This window comes from Chrysochloris asiatica, unplaced genomic scaffold (assembly GCF_000296735.1).
Source record: "Chrysochloris asiatica unplaced genomic scaffold, ChrAsi1.0 scaffold00004, whole genome shotgun sequence".
NCBI lineage: Eukaryota > Metazoa > Chordata > Mammalia > Afrosoricida > Chrysochloridae > Chrysochloris > Chrysochloris asiatica.
This window is the reverse complement of record NW_006408522.1, coordinates 26,396,979-26,410,656: the sequence shown is the minus strand read 5'-3', so window position 1 is coordinate 26,410,656 and position 13,678 is coordinate 26,396,979. Positions and strand designations below refer to the sequence as shown.

The following is a 13,678-nucleotide window of genomic DNA, read 5'->3' as shown; positions in this document are numbered from 1 at the left end:
TGGGGGTAAGATTCATAAGATTCAATAGTGAATAAATGTTATCATGACTAATCGCAACTGTCACAATTGTAAAGGTAGAAGTTTTGTAACAAAAAAGGGGAGTGGTTAATCTTACAGTCCAGAAACAGAGGACCCTAGGACCATCAAGAGAGAAGCGCATGAGCAAAATGCGGGACCTTATCCAGAGAAGCAGCAGCGCCAGAGATGGGGGCATGGAGAAGGCGGCTGAGGACTCTAGATTCATGAACTAAGAAGAGAGGGACTAAGAGCTGGTGGCTAGGAGCAGATGTGCAGAATGTACCCTTTGGAGATGTAAATTATTATATATGCTTGAGTGGGTTGCTTTCTTGTTTGTTTTTTAAAAAGCTAAAGTGGATAGAGAGAAATACTGTTAACTGATGGTACATGGAGGGGATTATAATCAATGTAATGAAACAATGTATATGATTTGTTGAATATAAAACTGATGATATGCCCTGCAAACTTTTACTCAATCCACAATAAAAACCTTAAGTAAATTAAAAACAAAGCAAAACAAAACTTATGCAACAAAAGAAAAAAAAAGTGTGTTTATTGAATGGTGATGGCCTACTTTATTTGAGAGGATCAATGTTTTGATTTTACTATGCAATGTTATAACTAAACCCAAATAAATACAAGTTCAAATTGATGTAGACTGTATAAAATTATAATAACACATGTCTGAAGTTAAAAAAATTATACCAAAAGTAATTTGTATTTGTTCTGCAAAGTCTTGCATTTGAATTATCCAATGTTTGAGTAAATAGCAACATTTGAAATAAAAAGGCATAGATACCCTAAAATATTTTAGATCAGGAAAAATTCTCAAGCTTCAGCCACAAAAGATATCCCTGAAAACTTGAAGGTAGTATATTTACGTCATAAATTTAATAAGTGATAATGTTATACAAACCTTGGGAACAAGAAAATAACAGGAACAAGAATGGCCAGAATACAGGGAAAACAAAATTTCCTTCTGAAAAGAATCCTGAGATGACTTATTAGAGTAAAAACTTGCTTTCAGTTTCTTTGTAGTACTTAATTATAAAGTGTGTTCATTGGGGTGGGATTGTCCTGCTCTCCAAATTCCAATGGTTGGCTGGTTGGCTATGTGTAGTAGAGTTGATTCCAACTCATAGCGACCCTGTATAGGGTTTCCGGGGCTGTAAATCTTTATGGGGGGCAGAAAGCCTCATCTTTCGCCCATAAAATAGCTGGTAGTTTCGAGCTTCTTGCCTTGAGGTTAGCCACCCAACTTGAAACCACTACACCACCAGTTACCATTTATTCTAGCAAGTGTTACAGCGGTTTTAGATTCGAGAGTCTCACAGCAGCTCTTGATCCATGGTCAAAGAAACCCAGGCCACTCTGAGAGGTGAAGCAGAGTTTCAGATTTTATTAAGCTAGGCTCAGAGAAGCTAATTTCTCCAGATTCTGAGCATTGAATTGAGGGCAACACAGGCTTATATGGGGTCAAAGTTGGGGAGAGGCTAGGGTGCTGACCTGTTTGAGGACAGGAGGGGGATTGGTGCTGCTCAGTAACCTGATTAGCATTCTAGCTTGTCTCCTGGGTGGGGAAGATTGGCCCTGCTCAGTAACCTGATTAGCATTGGCGAGGAAGAGCGAGTTAACGTTTCTACCTTTTCCTGTTCATTAAACAAACACTTTTGCTCTCTGACATAGCAAAAAGTCCTAGTTATATAAGTGTGAGAAATGTTGTCCATACCAACAAATGCTCAAGTAATCCAATCTGTATTAATTGTAGTGAGAGTGAGGTTTTCTTTATTCAGTTTTGCAAAATTGTAGACATGGCAGATGCGCTGCATGACCAGTCCACAAACAGTTTTAGTTCCCTGTCCCAAATAACCCCTCCTCCAGTGGAGCTCTGGTAGCATAGTGGCTGGAAACCTCAAGGTCGGGAGTTCGAAACTACCAGTGGTTCCGTGGGAAAAAGAGGAGGCAATCAGCTCCTGTAAAGATTACAGCCTCAGTAACCCTGTACAGGGTCACTATGGGTCGGAATCGACTCGACAGCACTTAACAACAACAACAACAACAACAACCAGTGCCAGTTACCCATTCACAATTCTATCGCAAGTCCCATTTTCCCTCCCTGCAGAGAAGCCAAAATGGCTTGCCCATGGTCTTAATGACTGCATTCTTATTTAAAGTTTCTAGTCCTAGAACAGATTTCTCTCCTGCCTTCCCCTAATTCATCCTTCTTACATATCCCTGGATGTAAATAAGCAATCTGTGTCTAGGAATCTCATGAGCCTTTATATTTCTGAAGATGGACCATGTCCACGAGTTATTTCTCACATAAGGGACACTATTTAGGGTCCAGAAGAAGAAACAACTAAACTGTTTTGAAGTTAACCTGATCTGTAAGTATATGAATTGAAATTTCATTTACCAAGTTAACGTTTTAATACTTGTACATACTAAATTAGATTTTAGTTTCCATAGCTAATTGCATTATTTTTATATATTTTGGTATAAAATATAGTCATGTATAGTCCCCCAAACATCTTTTTCTTTTTTTTTTAACCTTAAGAAGAAAAAAATTATTTGTTTGCTCCACTTCTGATTTTATTAGGAAATTTACATAAGGAAATCTATTAACACAGATTAAAATTTTAAAAATAATGTTTTCACAGGTAATATATCATTATTTGAGAAAACATAATTATAGTAGTCACAGAACTGAGTAAGAATAGATATAAAGGGCTGAAGTTCTGGTACAGTTATTAATTTTAGCTGTTAAATTGGCTCTGAGATCTTGAAAAAGTAAAACACGAAAGCAAATGTGATCAGTTACATGATTTACACTGTGTATAAGGAGAGAGTGGAGTCCTGGTGTGGCACTGTGGGATTAAAGCACTGGATAGCAAGATCAGTTCAAACCACAAGGTCGGTGGTTCAAACTCACCAGCTACTCCTTGGAAACCCTATACAGTGTTGCTATGAGTTGGAACCAACTTGACGGTGCTTAACAAATCAGCAACATAAGGAGAGAACACACCACTTATTTTAGGGTGAATTAGAAAAAGAAGTGTATAAATTTAATTTATGAAACTAGTGTTTATAGAGGGATGTCATATGAGGGATAGTAAGTAATGTGTTAGCCAAGTCCTTAGTGATATATATCCCTAGAGTAGACATGGAGTCGGTTGTGGAAGCTGGGCATTGTTTCATACAGAATACGGTATATATTGAGAGAGCATAATATCAATGCAAAATAATGAAAATTCTGTTTGGGAGAGGTCTAACCAATGTCACCTACATATTTATCAATTTGGATAGTGCTGAAAAGAAATCATAGACTATCCAGGAATATAGGTTAACCATGTACTTTAGGAAAACATTCATATATTTCATATCATTCAATAATTAAAATTTAAAAAAAAAGCTGGTTAGTAGGACTTGAAATGTAAGTATTCTGAATTTTACCTATTTTGAAATTCATCACTCCCTTTGTTGTTGTTAAGTGCTGTCAAGTCAATTCTGACACATAGTAACCCTATATAGGGTTTCCAAGGAACGGTTGGTGAGTTTGAACCGCCGACCATGTGGTTCAAACGGAACTTGAAGTCGAGTGCTTTATCCCACAGCACCACATCAAGACTCCTTGGCATTGGAGAATAAAATATAAAGAGTATATTAATCTCTGTGCTTCTAGAACTTGTTATGTTGTTTTGTTTTTTTGAAAAGTTTGTGTTGTGAATTGAGTGAAAGTTTACAGGGCAGATCATCAGTTTTATATTCAATGAATTATATACTTTTGTTCATTACAATGATTATAGTCCCCTGGTGCAGTGCTGTGGGTTAATGCACCAGACTACAAAGCTGTTTGAACTGCAAAGTTGGTGGTTCAAGCTCACCAGCTGCTCCTAGTAAACCCTATACAGGGTCACTATGGGTCGGAATCAACTTGACGGCACTTAACAACAACAACAATGTACCATCTGTTAGCAGTATTTTTCTCTGTTCATTTTAGCTTTTTTTTTAAAACACTCAGGCATATATAATAATTTAACCACCAAAGGAAACATTCTGCAAACCTGCTTCCTGGCTGCCAGTTCTCAGTCCCTCTTTTGCCATGAATCTAGAGTCCTCAGCTGCTCTCTCTCTCCATGTCCCCATCTCTGCCTCCATCTCTGGTGTCACAGCTTCTCTGGATAGAGTCCCACATTCCGCATGTGCTCTTTTTCTTTGATAGTCATAGGGTCCTCTATTTTTGGACTGTAAGATTAACTACTCCCCCATTTTTGGTATAAAACTTCTACCTTTACAGTTGTAACAGTTTCAAATTTTCATAACAATTACTCACTACTCAATCATTAAGAATCTTATCCCCAGCTCTTTTCACCAGACCCATATAGACAAGATGAAAACTATTCAATGGGGACTCTATCTTCCCCTGCACACTTTTAAAGTATACTCCCTCTTGAAAACTTATAAGCAAGTCGCTTTATGCCTTTCTCATGCCCTCATTTAGGTAGCCAATGTCTAAGTTGCCCATCCTTATCAACCCTGTATACAGAGAGGATAGCATTGATACTTGATGTGAAGATTCCTTCCCTCTCAGTTGGCATTTTGAGCTACTACCTCCATGAGTATAAGCCAAGTTCATCAAATTGTAGCAATTTACCTTAATTTCTTTTATCAAAAAAAAAAATTTTTTTTTTTTTATGTTCCTCTAGTTGAATTCTGATTATCAAGCTATCAAGGCTAGGTCAAATGGGTTCTATCTGCAAGTTTGGGGTTTCTTGGGCATGTTGTTTTGCAATGTATCTCCTCAAGGGCAGAGGCTAAATCTCATTTGTCTTCGTAGTATCCCAGCATCCAGTAAATGTCGTGGAACGTAATGACTTCTTAATCCACTATGCTTTCCTGAATGAGCCACTTTCCACATTTTTCAGAGCATCATCACCTGTCAAAAACCTTGAAAAAGGTTAAAGTCATCCACAAACTATCACTAAAAAGCCTAATTAGTAATCAAAGCTTTCCTTTGCCATCAAGTCAGAAAGCATTAGTTGGAAGCACTCTATCAAATGATATAGGCTATGAGTTGAAAAAGAAAAAAAATTTAAAAACCACCCAGAACTACCTCTAAACATTTGTGCAAGAGGGCAGCACCAGATCAGTAGTCACGGTTTTTATGAAACAATGGCCCTATCTAAACTAATTGAGAATTAGCTTGGTAGCATCCAGATTTTTAAAATAAATTGCACCAGCATTTATCATGGAACCATATCTAAATTTATAAAATGACAAGCTAATATCACTACCATAATAAACAATTCTTGGCATGGTTCCCATATATCAGCAATGGAATCATGTAAATTTGTTCTGTTCCCTTGTACTGGGCTTGTAAAGAGAATGGACGATTGTGTATCATACTATGGATATGTATACTGGACTAAATCAGACTGTGTGTTCAGACTATGTTAAAAATTAAATTAATTAAATTCATAATAGTTTGTTAATACTGTACCAAAAAAATGTTTACATGATTTACATCTGAAATGATTTGAACAAATACTTTTTTCAACAGGCTAGAAATATACAGGAAATAATGGATAGGAAAATAAATGACTTCCTTTCTCATACTTGCCAGAATAGAAAATCTCTAGCATCGTGGTGCCAGAAGTACAGTCCTCAGACAAGCAGACTCTGACATCAACTAAGAGATTGTTAACATACACAATCTAAGACCCAGCCCTATACCAACTGAATCAGAATCTGCTTTTAAGCAAGATTCGAAGAGGATTCATCGGTGCATTCAATTGCAAGAAACCTTGCTCCAGTAAAGCAGTAGAATACTAACAAAATACACAGTTCTTGTTGTTGTTATTAAGTGCCTTCGAGTCAGTTCCAACCCATAGTGACTCTGTATAGGGTTTCCAAGGAGCAACTGGTGAGCTTGAAACACTGACCTTGCAGTTCAAACAGCTTTGCAGTCTGGTGCATTAACTCACTGCACCACACCAGGTCTTCATGTGGTTCTTATCAAGCTTTAAAAAGAATCAATAAAGCCATGCATGTATAGTCAATGGATTTTCTATAAGGGTGCTAGATTCATCCAATAGGGAAAAAGAGTCTCTTCAATAAATGGTAGTGGTGGTTGTGTGCCACCGAGTCAGTTCCAACTCAAATCAATCCTGTGTAGGGTTTCCAAGGCTGTAAATCTTTATGGGCGTAGAAAGCCTCATCTTTCCTCTCAGGATGGCTGGTAGATTGAAACTATTGACCTTGTAGTTAGCAGCCCAGCTTGTAATCAATCCACTACACTACTAAATCTCCATCAATAAACAATGCAGGGAAAGCTGGATATCCACAAGCAGAAGAATCAATTAGGACCTAGTGCTCACCTCATGCAGATCATAATAATAATTACAGTGGATCGAGGACCTTAATTTGAAAACTAAAACCATGAAATTCATACAAGATAATAGAAGGGAAGAGCTGGGGGACCTAAGTTTTTTAGCTGGGCTATAACAATAAAGGGAGTCCTGGTGTGGCGCTGTGGGTTAATGTGCCAGACTGCAAAGCCATTTGAACTGCAAGGTTGACAGTTCTAGCTCACCAGCCACTCCTCAGAAACCCTATACAGGGTTAGTATGGGTTGGAACCAACTAGATGGCATTTAACAACATAACAATAAAAGCACGAGCACCAAATGGTAACCGACTGTTGTCTAGTATGGTGCCTTCAATTTACTTGAAATGGCTTTTCTATCCAATATCTTCTTAATTCCCACCAAGTGATTGATTGGAACCATGCAAATAAGGCATAATAGGATTGGTTAATTTTGCCCTCCAGTTAGGTTTAAAAGGAATCATCTCAGAGGCAGAGATGGACGATTCCAAGACTATTAAGAAGGAAGAGTATGGATAAAGCATAAATTTCCTATCTAGAGAAACAGAGACTGCAGAGGCAGTGGCATGGAGAGCCAGGCTCTAGGCCTATGGACTGAGTAAAGCTGAGGGCCTACCAGCAGGAGAATAGCTTAAAGAATGTGCCCTTTGGGCATTCACAGGCTGGCTAAAAGAACTTTGTAACAGAGCCGGAGGGACCGCATGGCTAAAAGACTGAAAACAAAAGTGAAGTGTGCCTGCAGTATGGGAGACAAGAGGCATTGCTGGCTGGAGAACTTCTGAGTCCTGAGTTGATTTGGATCCTGAATTGCACCCTGATCACTTCCCTAATAAACCCCATAATCATGAGTATTGTTATGAGTTCTGTGTGACCAATGCAGTGGATTATCCAACCCAAATGGAAAGCAGTGAGTGCTGTGGGAGGAATGGCTGGTGTCAGAACAGGGTAAAGAAAGTTGTAGGGCGGCAGCCGCTTCATTGGAATTGGCCTTTAGCTGATTTTGAGTTTGATTCTCTTTCTCCCTTGTGAAGACAAGAGTAATCAGACATGCTCCTCACATTTGCATCTAGTCAATTCTAACTTATTGCAACCCTATAAAACCAAGTGTTGTTGTTAAGTGCCATTGAGTTGGTTCCAACCCACAGTGACCCTGTATAGGGTTTCCAAAGAGCAGCTGGTGAACTTGAACTGCCGACCTTGTAGTTCAAGCTGACTTTGCAGTCCAGCACAGCACCACGCCAGGGTTTTGTCCTATATGGTTTCCAAGGCTGTAAATCTTTATAGAAGCAGACTGCTACATTTTTCTCAAGTGAAACTGTTGGTGGTTTCCAACCACTGACATTCTGTTTAGCAGAAAAAATATTTAACCAGGAATCCCTAGAACCTAGACAAATGGAACCACATAAAATTAAATATTTTTGTTCTTCGAAAGACTCTTTAAAAAGTGAAAAACAGCCTACAAAATTGAAGAAAAATTTTGTAAATAACACATCCTATAAAAATCTAATATCCAAAATTTATAAAATACTTCCACAACTTAAAAAAAATAACAAAAAAATACAACTCAATAACAAAAGGGATATGTAGGGAATGGCAATGGATTTGAACACACATTTCAACAAGGAAAATATTCAAATGGCCAACAATTACATGAATAAAATAATCAAATTTATTAGCTATTGTTGTTGTTGTTGGGTGCCATCGAGTTGATATCAACTCATAGTAACCATATGCACAACAGAACAAAACACTGCCTGGTCCTGGGCCAACCTCACAATTGTTGCCACGCTTGAGCCCATTGATGCTACCACTTTGCCAATCCATCTCGTTGGGGGTCTTCCTCTTTTCCTCTGACCCTCCACCTTACCAAACATGATATCCTTTTCCAGCGACTGGTCCGTCCTGACAGTATGTCCAAAGTATGAGAGACAAAGTTTGGCCATCCTGGCCTCCAAGGAGCACTCTGGTTGCATTTCTTCCAACACAGATCTGTTGGTTCTTTTGACAGCCCATAGTACTTTCAATATTCTCCTCCAACACCATAACTCAAAAGCATCAATTCTTCTACGGTCTTCCTTATTCACTGTCCAGCTTTTGCATGCATATGAGGTTATTGAAAACACCATGGCTTGGGTCAGGCACACCTTAGTCCTTAAGCTGACTTCTTTACTCTTCAACACTTTAAAAAGGTCTTGGGCAGCAGATTTGTCTAATGCAATATGTCATTTGATTTCTTGACTGCTGCTTCCATGAGTGTTGATGTTTGATCCAAGAAGAATAAAGTCCTTGACAACTTCAATATTTTCTCCATTGATAAAAATGCTGTTTATTGGTCCAGTGGTGAGGATTTTTGTTTTCTTTACATTGAGTTGCAATCCATACTGAAGGCTGTGGTCTTTGATCTTCATCGATAAGTATTTTAAGTTCTCTTCATTTTCAGCAAGCAGGGTTGTGTCATCTGCATATCACAGGCTGTTAATGAGTCTTCCTCCAATCCTGATGCCACGTTTTCCTTCATATAATCCAGTTTCTCAGATGATTTGCTCAGCATACAGATTGAATAAGTATGGTGAAAGAATACAACCTTGTCGCACACCTTTCCTAATTTTAAACCATTCAGTATTTCCATGTTCTGTTCCAACAACTGCCTCTTGGTCCATGCACAGATTCCTCGTGAGCACAATTAGTGTTCAGGAATACTCATACTTCAAAATGTTGTACATAGCTTGTCATGATCCACACAATCAAAAGCCTTTGCATAGTCAATAAAGCACAGGTAAACATCTGTCTGCTATTCTCTGCTTTCAGCCAAGATTCATTGGATATCAGCAGTGATATTTCCCATTCTAAACCACAATGAGACATCATCTTATCCCCATAAAAATGGCTATGACAAAAAAATTTTTTTTTTTTTTAAGGAAAACACTAGGTGTGTTTACTAGACCATGGGGAAACAGGAACCCTCATCTGTTGCTAGTGAGAATGCAAAATGGTACAGCCACTATAGAGAGCAGTTTGGTAGTTCATCAAAATGTTGAACATAGAAATACCATGCAATTCAGCTGTTCCACTCTTCAGTAGACCTGAAAGCAGTGAAGGGAACAGAGATATGTGCACCAATGTTCATTACAGCACAATTCACAGTAATCCAAAGGAGGAAATAGCCAAAATATCAATCAACTGATGAATGGATATGTGAAAAACACTTTGTAAATACAATGGGATATTAGTCAGACATAAAGAGCAATGAAGTTCTGATGCGAGCCACAACATAGAAGGATGAGGACATTTATGCTGAGTAAAGTAAGTCAGTCACAAAAAAATCCAAGTGATGTATGCTAGGATGCATATGAAATAAGCAAATACATTGAAACCAAAAGTAATTAGTGCTTACTAGCGGGGGTGAGGGAGCAGAGAAGAGAAAATTTTTGCTCAGAGTGCATTGCCAGTATGTAAATGGTGGTGAGATAATTTAGAAAATGAGAGCAAATAGTCCCCCAAAAGATTAAATATTAGGAATAAATCTAACCAGAGATACAAAAGATCTCTCTATAAAATACAAAATTATAAAGCACTACTATAAGAAATCTGAAGTGATCTTCACAAATGAAAGACTATACGATGGTCATATGGCACTGTAAGATAAGCACTGGACTGCTAACTGCAAGGTCAGCAGTTCAAACCCATAAGCTGCTCTTGAAAACTCTATACAGGTTTGCTGTGAATCAGACTGGATTTGATAGCACACAACAAACAGCAGAAACAGTACATAGGAAGACTTCACATTGTAAAAATATCAATACTACACAAAGTGATACACAGATACAATGCAGTCCCAATGCAGAGTCTATCATTCTTTAAAGAGATGGAAAAATGAAAGAGACCCTAAATAACAAAGAACAAAGTAGCAGGTCTCACATTTTCTGATCTCAAATTCTACTACATTGTTATAGTAGTCAAAAGAGTCTGTTAGTGGCATGACAACAAACATATAGATCAATGGAACAGAATTCAGAACCCATAGTTGAATCCATCCACTAATGGATAGCTGATCTTTGTTAAACGAGAAGGAAATCTTCTCTTTTAACAAATGGTGCTAACAAAACTACATATCCATTTGCAAATAGAAAGAAAGAAAGAAACAGGACCTATATATCATACCTTATGCAAAAACAAACTCAAGGTGGATCAAAGACCCAAATGAAAACCTAAAATGATAAAGACCATCAAAGAAAAAATAAGGACAAACTTAGGAGCCCAATACACGGTGTAAACATAACTAAAAACACACAAATATCAGAAGACAAACTAAATTCCTGGGACCTCCCAAAAATGAGGCACTTACATGAATCCACAGGTTCACCAAAAGAATAGAAAGAGAACCCATAGACTGAGGGAAAAAATGTTAACAAAAACATATCAGACAAAAAAATGGAAGAATATATTGTTCTTATAGGTAGGAAGACTTAACATGTGAAAATGTCAACACTACTCAAAGCAATGTATGGATAAAATGCAATCCTAATCCAGTTCCTTTAAAAAAATGGAAAAACTGGTCACTGGTTTTATATGGAAAGGAAAGAGACCTCAAATAATTAAAGCATTGCTTAAGAAGAAGAACAAAATTGGAGACCTTTCAACTCTGATCTCAAAATATATTCCACAGTCACAGTGGTCAAAACAGCTTGGTACTGGTACAACGAAAGATCCGTAGAATAGAATTGAAAACTCCGAAGTAAATTCATCCTCATACAGTTAAGTGATCTTTGACAAAGGGCCAAAACACATCCCAAACCCCTATTCCTACTCTCTACCTCCATTCCTTCAACCTCGGTGGCTCACTTTAGCTAAATAACCAATAGGTCTATATGGTGAATAATAGCACTAGAGAAGTAGCATTCCTTAGAACAATCAACCATTGGAGATCAAAAGGCCTTTATTTGCCCAAGGACTAAGTTCAGAGGCAGGAAGTGTTAGGAAAGAAGGAAGAATGGAAATGGGAAACACAGGAAGGAAGAGGGACTGCAATCAATGGCATGAAACAAAATGTGTGTAAGTTATTGAATGGAAATCTGATTTTTTTTCCTATAAATCTTGACCCAATTTACATTAAAAAGTTTTCAAAAATGAATTAATAAAAAAGAGATAACAGTTTTTAAAAGAGTACATAAATGGATGTACAACTTAAAGAATGTAATCAATATAACTGAAATGGACATGCAGATGCTGAAACATTGTATGTGCTGCTATGTGTGCATTATCATAATTTGAAAAAGTAAAAATTTTTTAAAAATCAATAAATCATGACTATGAAAATGTTACTGTAAAAAGATACTTCTTCCACTCTTTTCCGTGGTGACCAGGTAATTCACTTACATTTTAGGATATTTAACACTTTTTAAATTAAAAAAACAATAATTTTTATTTAAGTGTTTTTTGTTTTTAAATGATCTTCCAGTTATATCTTTTACATTTTGGTAAGACAATTTTTCTAAACTAAGAAATAACCAGAAGACTTGTAGTCACTTCAATAGAGAACTGTAAGAACACCTAGTAACATTTACATTCTGTGTTTTCAGCACTTTTTTTAACATGAAAAATGAGCCAGCTCCACATTTACATTTCACCAAACGGTGAACAGTTCAACAGTTCATAAGGTGTTAATTACGTTTGAAGAGAATCTACAGGTGCATGAAACTTGTAGGATCTGGATATAGTATCAAAACAGGAATAGAACTAGAACCTAAAGATAGAAGGTGAAAACCAGTCAGATTCTCAAATAGGAATGAAGGGAGAGGGTTTTTGTCATTTTTATTTTGCTTTCAGCCCTGCTTAGATTTGGAATCTCCGTATTCAACACTTTTTATAAAATGTACATTGCAACTACAAATGGGTTTTATTGGGACGTTCTTCGCTACAATTTTGATGTCTGACACGTATTTGGGAGCTAGCTCAATGCCCTGGAGGCGCAGTGGTTAAAGCACTTGGCTGCTAACCAAAAGGTCAGTAGTTGAACCACCAGATGCTCTCTGGGAGAAACACATCGTCATCTGCTTCCCTAACCATTACAGTCTTGGAAGTCCTATGCGGTAATTCTATTCTATTCTAAAGGGTCTCTACGAGTCGAAATACACTCCATGACAGAGGGTTTGGGTTTGTTTTTGTTTTAATTTTTTAACGCAACATTTCGGAACCAAGGACAGCGTACAGACACTTTTTCATAGGAAGGGGAGGATTTAGTTTGTGTAGGAGAAAAAGGGTAAAAAAAAGCTCCAAACGATGTATCCAGTCTTCAGGCAAGGAATACAACGTTCACTCCCTTTCCCCAATACGTCTTTCTCTGATCGGCTGAGAAGACGCAAGTAAGAATTTAGCGCCTACTCTTCCACTGAGACTGTTGTCACCGAGCACTGCAAAATGCTCGCTGGAAAGATGCAGCAAGGAGAGGAAAACAAGGATTTTAGCATTGCATTCATTAACCCCCCACGGCCTCAGGAAGCTAAAATGGTGATGAATTCCGATTGGGCATGACACGAGCAAAATAAGCGCCTATCTTATTTTGTATCTCTCTTTTTAACAGAACGAAGGAGTCTATAGAGCCTGTTGCTGCTGTGCTGATCATTCCCTTCCCCCTCTCAGTTCCCACCTCCTCTCTGTCTCACGCACTGTCCGACACGGTCACATTCGCGCGCAAGCACACACACAAATATTTACACACTGCCACACTGAAGGAGTCCATGCACACTTTCCTGCAACACACACACACACGCGCGCATACGTACTTGGCGGGCGCCCACGTTCCCAATCACAAACACAAACATTTACACACGTAGGCCATGAAGCGCTAGCCACGGTACTGCGGACTCCACGCAGGTTCCCAGGGACACGTCTTATTACACTATTACTGAGCCGATCAGCCAACACAGACAATCCTGCCAACACTGAAGTCTACTCGCTGGATTTCATCTCCATGGCAACAGGCATGGAAGGTGAGCCATCGCTGCCTGCGAAGTAACTTTCTCCCCCTTCCCTCTGCATTAACTGACAGGGTTCCAGTGTAGGTCCAGATGAAAAGCAATCCTCATTCTCTTGTAATTCTGAAGCAAGGGGGCGGGCGGTCAGGGGATGGTGATCTGGTTAGTTCATATTCTAAAGGGAAAGAGTCCTAATTCTCCTCCTCCTGCTGCTGCTCAGAAAAGGATGTGGTTTGTATTTGGGGGTTAGCTTGCTGATATTTCTCCCATATTTTGTAGGAAGTTTCCATGCTGCTTTAGTT

At 38.3% G+C, this 13,678-nt stretch overlaps 1 pseudogene; it reads left to right on the top strand.

Moving 5' to 3' along the window:
* The window catches only part of LOC102820165, a 17,240-nt pseudogene extending 3,823 nt beyond the window's left edge, over positions 1-13,417 (top strand).
* Positions 13,418-13,678: the final 261 nt, after the last annotated feature.